Source organism: Cynocephalus volans, chromosome 4 (assembly GCF_027409185.1).
Source record: "Cynocephalus volans isolate mCynVol1 chromosome 4, mCynVol1.pri, whole genome shotgun sequence".
NCBI classification, from domain to species: domain Eukaryota; kingdom Metazoa; phylum Chordata; class Mammalia; order Dermoptera; family Cynocephalidae; genus Cynocephalus; species Cynocephalus volans.
The window spans coordinates 40,929,846-40,937,378 of record NC_084463.1 but is presented as its reverse complement, the minus strand read 5'-3'; the positions used below and the strand labels follow the sequence as shown (position 1 = coordinate 40,937,378).

The 7,533-nt window shown below is 53.5% G+C and overlaps 1 long non-coding RNA gene across 1 annotated transcript; it reads right to left on the bottom strand.

Annotated features, from left to right (window-relative positions):
- Positions 1–2,797: 2,797 nt before the first annotated feature.
- On the bottom strand, positions 2,798–5,109 carry LOC134375064 (uncharacterized). The gene is made up of 3 exons (XR_010023382.1): positions 5,006–5,109; positions 4,270–4,380; positions 2,798–3,035 (listed from the first exon to the last, which is right to left on the bottom strand). It is a non-coding gene; the product is annotated as an uncharacterized LOC134375064 (long non-coding RNA).
- Positions 5,110–7,533: the final 2,424 nt, after the last annotated feature.

Here is a 7,533-nt window from a genome sequence, read left to right as displayed (position 1 = left end):
TATTGTGATTTTAGAATTGGGTGACAAGTTGTTCCATAAAATAGAATTAAAGGTTCTGATGAGCTGAGCAGAGGAGGTTGATTTTACAGACAGCAAAAGGTAGAAGAAAGGAAAAACAAAAGAAATAGGTTGGTTATTTCATATTTACCTTCCTCCTAAGGTGAGAACAGGAAGACAGAATAATAGAAATAAAACTATTCCTTTTGTGGAAGAATTAAACGAGGGGGAACTTCATTATCATGTCTATTGAAGATTTAAATTAGCCCATTTGGGAAGCTGCTGTTATCTCTTTCTCCTGATTTCAACCTAAGTGACCTGGAACTTAGCAGGGGCAACTCCACTTTGAGTTTTAGTCTGTTCTTGTTGGGCCCAGTACAGAAACTTAGTCCAAAACAATGGTCTCCTAAAAGTTCTATTTAATATGTTTGAGAGTGTGGTCTGGGGTGGAGAAATAAGTTGTGAAACCTGAGAGATCTGTCCGCAGTGCTCTCTAAACACGCTCTCATTCCTTCAGTCTTCCCGTATTGTGTCCCGTGACTGAGCTCTCTCTAACGTAGTCCATCATCTGGTGGTGAACCTCAAGTGCACAGCCAGAAAACAACGTGCACAAGGGGTTCCAAAGTACCCACATCTGTTACTCACTGCTCCAGTGGGTCACCCGCAGGAGGTATGTTTCACATCCTACTTCTGAGGCCAAAACTGATAAAAATGACCTTAGACACATTAACATTTTAAAGAGTTTATTTGAGTAATCAAAAATTCATGAATTAGCACCAAACTTCAGGTGGCTCAGGGTTCCACCAAAGAAACATAAGGGGGAAACTTTTAGACAGTGTTCACAGCAGCAAAACAAATGAAATATTTGATTGGCTTAAGTGGAAATTCTGTAGATAAAGGCTAGTATACAGTTTTGATAGGTTAAGTTACTCTAAGTTAAGTGTCAGTTTGCTACTTAGGCACCAAGAAGAGCAGAGCCACCTCCAGCAGGCCTTCATGGAGGGTCAACATCATGAGGGTGTGACATAGTTCAAGATCAACTCAATTTTCCACTGGGTGGGACGAGGAGGGACTTATAGTCAGTGGCAGCTCCATGAACCACTCAGAGGATTGGGGTCTGAAGCTCAGATGAAGAAGTATAAACCTTCCAGAAATGTGTGCTTGAGGAGAGATATGAAAGCTTACAGTGAGAAATATTCTAAGTTTTCAAGAACAATTTTGGGGAGGAATGACTAAATTGTTAGTAACGTTTAAAATATTCATCGTGAGGCCATTAGCCTGAGATGGTTCTGCTGTTCTTGGTGAATGTGTGTTCCTTTGGGGCACAGTGGTGGCTCTGTTGTCTGTTAGCTTTCTTGGAAATGTCACTGAAGTTCTCTGAGCCTAAATTTTCTATGCTAAAAAGCTCTTCAGTGACAGGGAAGATCTCATTTACTTTTTGTAGGACTAAATAGGACAGGGAGTGGCAGGTGGTTACCTAATGCTTGGCTCCCTATGAGTGGCTTCCAGATGTGTTATGGCTGTTCAGATTTATTATTTCCCTCTCCTCTATAAAGAATTTATCACCCCTCACTGACCCAGGGATTTATGTGTTTTGAAGGAATCACATAGAAAGAAAAACTGTTTTCCTGCTTGTAACGGTGGTTTGAGATTCGACCTTGGTGGTCCTTGTCTTTTCTGTAGACACAACAGCATCCCTGGTTCTTATTTATGGCAGAGGGATTCCAGGATCGCTCAGGTATCTCAGAAGGTTCTGACTGAGCCTTAATCATACAAGAAAAATGTGTTAAGTACATACTATATGCAGTCACTTTTCTAGACACTTGGCAGAATTTAATGAACAATGGAGTTGCCAATTCGTGGTCCTCAATACTACTCAGGATGTCAGAATCCCACAGTAGACCTCACACGCAGGTTGTGTTCAGAGAATGATAGATGGGACACCCTCATGGTGCCCTCTAGGTATGGCTCCATCCTCCCATGTCCTGATGGGGATGACAAACCCCTAGACCAACTAAAAAAAAATGAGTGTGATTGAGGTCCAGGAGGAGGGCCCTCTGTGCCCCCCAGCAATGTGGGAAGAGTATGTTGACCCCGAGGTTGGGGTGTGTCTGTCTTCTGATTAAGCAACAGCAGTTCCAGCAGCACAGAGCTAAACAAGGATGCCATGAAAGGGCATTTTGGAAGGAACTGACAGGTCTCTGGCTGCTGCCAATATGACTACCCCAGAACCAGCAATTCCATCTTTGGCACCTGGCTGAATCAGTTCTCAAACGATTCCTGTCAACTTCAGAACTTTCCTTGTTTCCGGATAATGGTGGTCTATGTGAAGTTCAATGTGACCAGCTCAGATCTGCAGCATCATGAACACCTTCTGTTTCACCAGATGGAGCATCTAGTGTCCACTGAGGCACAGTCAGGGTGGTGGGGTGGACTGCAGTCTAGAAGACTTCCTGGGTGGGGGTTTATGCATTAAGACATTCCTTAAAGGCAGTGAGAGTTTTCTGTGTTTTGAAAAGCAAGGGGAAAGCAACTTATGTTGGTGGATATTTCTCATCTTCCAGTTCCAGTGCTTGATCTGGATGCACAAGCATCTCCAAGGCTTCCTCTAAAGTCAGCAGCAGCACTGATCCACATTTAGGGTCAGCTCTGCAGCAAGAGTCAACTGCAGCACTGGCGCCTTCCCACTTCCAAAACTCTGCACAAGGCCCCTCCAGCATATAAACCACGTAGTCCCTGTCAGTACCGTGCTCTTTCCTCTGACTGTAGGAAATGAAAGTGTTTTAGGAAATCCAGCTAATTCAGGTGGTGGCCAACAACTGTGTTATTCAGCCAGAGGAGCAATTTGGGGGCAGGTTTTAGTCCATGGAGCACCTCTGTTAGAATTACAAATAAGGGCCCTTCAGAATTTTTTTCTTGAAATCTTTGGGCAGAGGAACTCCTCCTTGTGTCCAGCTGCAGAAAACCTATGGCTGTGACTCCCTGGTCAGCTATAGACCCTGTTGCAAGGTGATCACTGGGGCAACAGCCAGCCATACCTGTGAAGGTCATGAAAACAGACCCTTATGAAGCTGGGGAGTGAGTGACTGCACTGGCCCCAAGGGTGAACTGCCTGGAGACTCAAAGTTTGGACTAAGCATGAGTTTGGGGACTCAGAAAGCTGGTATTGGATTTAAAGAGAGGATTGTGGGAAGATGGCAGACTAGAGTTGCCCTGGGCATGTTCTTCCCACAAAAGAACATTGTCTGTGGACCATGGGAGACCTGTCATGCCAGTGGCCCACAGATGCCTGTCTGAGAGAGCAGCACTGCCCTGGGCCACACCACTTGGCCTCCAGCTGGCTGTGCCTGGTATTGGGATGACCAATGGCTGTGGGCTACACTCACAGGAGTCCCTCGCTCATCCCCTCCAGGAGAGGAAGGATAGAGACCTGAATGAAGGGGGCCTCCTCCTCTCTAGGGGGAGTCCAGCCGAGGACCAGCTCACTATGCCACCATCCCCTCCCCATCTCTGCACAAACCAGCGAGGCTGTCCTGGACCCTCCACAGGGTTCTGAGAGAGTAGACCAACTGTACCACACACTGAGCAGAAAAGAATGCATTAGAAATTGAGACCAGGAGCACAGGTAGCTGGACCCAGACAGAAGCCACTCGTGGGGGGCCAGGCAGCTGCCCTGCAGTCAGGGAATGTGGCCCTGGTGGAGAGGGATGTGCTCCAGGGGACCTGAGCCTCTGAAGCAGCATGGCTGGATTGAGTGATGGCTCCACCTGCCAGCCTGGTGAACTTTGGGCCTCTCTGAGGCTCCATGAAGAGCAGGACTGTGGCCCACCCACAGCCCCTTGCTGCTGTAGTAAGCTGTGTCCTTGGCCTGGGAACCCTTCCCAGACTGCCCCTGCCCAGCAGCTCAGATTCTCCCTCCCACCACCTCCATGAGGCTCCCCTGATTTCTCCCCTGTACCCGCACACCTGGTTTCTGCTGTGGTGCAAAGCAAACATCTCTGGCCCCTGTGGGGACTCCCAGATGGAGCCATGGCAGTCTACTGCCCTTGACACCTGGGCCCCTTATCCCCCAGCTCCTCCAGGACGCTCCCTGACCTCTCCTGGGTCTGAAGAGCAGCCTGTTGGTTTTGGAGAGCAGGGTGGGCCACCTGGCATGGAGGAGGAGCACCCGACCTCAGTACCCCCACTCTCCCTGTATTAGTCTCTTTCTGTTGCTTATAATGAAATACACAGAACTGGACGACTTGTAAGAGAACAAAATGTATTGCTCACAGTTTCTGAGGCTGGAAAGTCGAAAGTCCAAGGAACACATCTAGTGAAGGCTTTCTTTGGTGGTAAAGAAACAACAGGATGATGAAAGGGTATCACATTGCAAAAAGTGGCCTAGTGGAGAGAGCAGAGAGACAGAGAGCAGAGGGACAGACAGACTCTCCTCTCCCTCCTTTTAAAGCCCTCAGAACCGCGCCCCTGACCACCATTCTTAATCCATTCACTACTGCACGGTCCTGCAATCCAATTTCCTCTTCAAGGCTCCACCTTCTGATTACCATGATAGGATTTCCTACCCTCTTAACAGTCACAGTGGAAGCTAAGTTCCTAATACATAAAACTTGGGGGACACAATTCAAGTTTCAGTGAATTTGGGGGAGACATAATCCAATCCACTACACTCCCCAATCTCTGGCCAACATGACCACGCACGACGCGTGCTGATATGGGCCTGGATCTCCTTGGTGCCCTTGTGGCAGGTGTACAGACCATCATCCTTATGACTCAGGTCATGCACCATGAGACCCCCACGTGCCTGCCGTGTGCAGAAAGTCATACTTGTCACTGTGGCACAGCTCCACGCCATCCTTGCACCACACCACACGGGCCTTGGGCTCTGAGACCTCACACTACAGGGCCAGAGTGCCTTGCTCCTCAGTGGACACACCATCTGGCACCTTTGTTGGGGTGAGGGTGTGGCTGGTGAGGGAAGCCTGCAGGCCCCACAGGGACAGCTCACCTCTGACCACCATGCACGCAGAGGCTGACACTTTGGGTGAGGAGGCGCACGCAGTGACTGCCTCTGACCACCAGACACTCTTCACACCAGCCTGTGGCAGCGGCCCTCAGGGGTGATCCTGCAGAAACTGTCATTGGACAGGGGTGTCCTATTGAGAATCCACTCATCCTCATGGGACAGCTCACATGAGAAGAAGACCTGGCTCTCCTCTGTGGCCCCATGCAACCCCCATGGCTCCCTGACTTCTACAGTGACCTTGGCAATGCTCTGGGCATGGACCGCCTGGCACCGGTAAATGCGGGCCTTGGCGGGCGTGAGCCAGGGGACACGCAGCTTAGCTGTCTGGGTCCCCAGCCTCATCTTGAGCTTGTCAGATGGGGTCGGAGGCACATCTTCCTTGCACCAGTGCATGGCCTTAGGGAGAACCCTGAAGTCACAGGACAGGACAACTGACTGCAGCTCATGCTCCACTTTGGGCTGCAGTGACCGCATGAGCACCACAGGGATGTCTGCAGAGGAGAGAGAGGGCAGGGCTGGAACCAAGGACAGCAGATCCACCTGCCCTGGCCTGCCCCAGACCCTGAGCCACATCCACTGAGGGCCCTCAGCCATGTACACTCAGGGCCCTGAGCCACATCCACTTGATGTCCTGAGCTGTGCCCACTCGAGGACCCGAACCATGTCCACTTGGGGCCCTGGACTATGTACACTCTATGCACTCGAGGCCTTGAGCTGTGTCCACCTGACGCCCTGGGCCATGTTAACTCCCGCCCTGGACTGTATCCACTCAGGGTGCTGAGCTGTGTCCACTTGTGGCACTGAGCCACATCCACCCACAGCCCTGCTCTGTGTCCACTCAGGTCCTGGGCCATGTCCACTCATGGCCCTGGATTGTGTCCCCTTGAGGCCCTGAGCTGAGTCCACTTAATGGCCCTGGGTTATGTCCACTTGAGGCCCCGGGTCATGTCCACTCAGGCCCTGTAACATGTCCACTCCAGGCCCTGAGCTGGGTCCACTCATGGTCCTGAGCCTCATTCACCCACAACCCTGCTCTGTGTCGCCTCGGGACCCTGGACGTTGTCCACTGGTGGCCCTGAGCCTCTTCCACTCACATCCCTGCTCTGTGTCCACTCATGGCCCTGCTCCGTGTCCTCCCACCTGGGCCCATGAACTCACCTTTGGGGCTCCCCCACAGCCCTGTCTCCTCCTTGTACAGTGCAGCCTCCATGAGGGGCTGCAGCCCCTCGCACCAGAACGCGGCTGACACCTGCCACACCTCCAGGTCCTGCAGCCGCTTCTTGAAGGGCACTGAGGGCTCTGCGGGGAGGAGGCTGGTGAGAGATGCTGGGGCGGGGAGGGAGGAGGGGCTCGGGGGAGGCAGAGGGCGTGGGAAGGGGGTGAGCATGGGGAGTGAGTCCACAAGGGGCAGAGGGAATGGAGGACGGGGTGGCAGGGGAAGGTAGAGGAGTAGGGGGTGGGGCAGGGGCGGGGACTGGGACGGTGGAGGTGGTTGGGGAAGGGCAGGGAGCTGAGAAGGTAGCATTGGGGAGTTATGGGGTGGGGAGGAGGCAGAGCAGGGGCGGAGTGGAGCAGATCAGGGCAGGGCCCGGGGCAGGGTGAGTAGGGGACTCAAGGCGGAGGGCAGGAAACAGGGTGGGGGGAAGGGGGTCACCACAAGGATAGGACAGGCCTAGGGTCATCGCCCACGTCGCTTGCATTTTGCGGACCAAGAATGGAGCCCCATGAAAGGTGAAAACCATGCACACCTTCAACTCTGGACTCCACAACCCAAAAGACGCCCTTGGTAGGCGACCCCAGCGCTAGGGCTTGTGCAGGGGCTGGGGAGGGGCCCCCACCCTCCGGCACTGGGCAGCGACTGCTGCACAGGGACCTCGTGCCTGGCACCCTGGAGCTCACCTCACACGACGACCAGCCCGGAGATGTAGGTCTGGCCCACAAGGTTGGATGCTGTGCAGGTGCCCCACAGGCCCCAGTCGACTGCAGTGCAGAAGAGGATCTTGAGCACGAAGTTCTCCTCTGCAGCCTCTTGTACCAGAGCGCAGGTCTCGGCCGCCAGCTGCTGGTCCTTCCACACCATATCTGGCTTGGGCTCGCCCCTTACATAGCAGCTGAGGTGCGCGCGCTTGCGCCCATCAACTGGCAGGTGCGCATCCGGGTGCCAGGAGGCAAGGTCGGGGCATCCTGGACGCGCAGGTCCCTGCGCTGCTGCTGCATGTGCCCCAGGAGCGCTGCCCTGAAGGTCCCGGGCAGGCCGAGCCCGTTGGCAGCCGCGTCCAGCACGAACGCAGCGGTGGCGCTAGCGGAGCCCACGGGTTCTCCGTGCACACCCGGTAGGTGCCTTCCCGCGGCCCCGTCGCAGGGATGCAAAGCGCACTCGCCTCGCCAGGCTCCTCCAGCGCACGCGGGGAAAGTCGGACTCACCCAGGCGCCTCCCGACCTTGGACCGAGTCAGGGCAGCAGCGGAAAGTGGCCCCAGCGCTAGGTCCAGGATGGTGAGGTGGTACAGG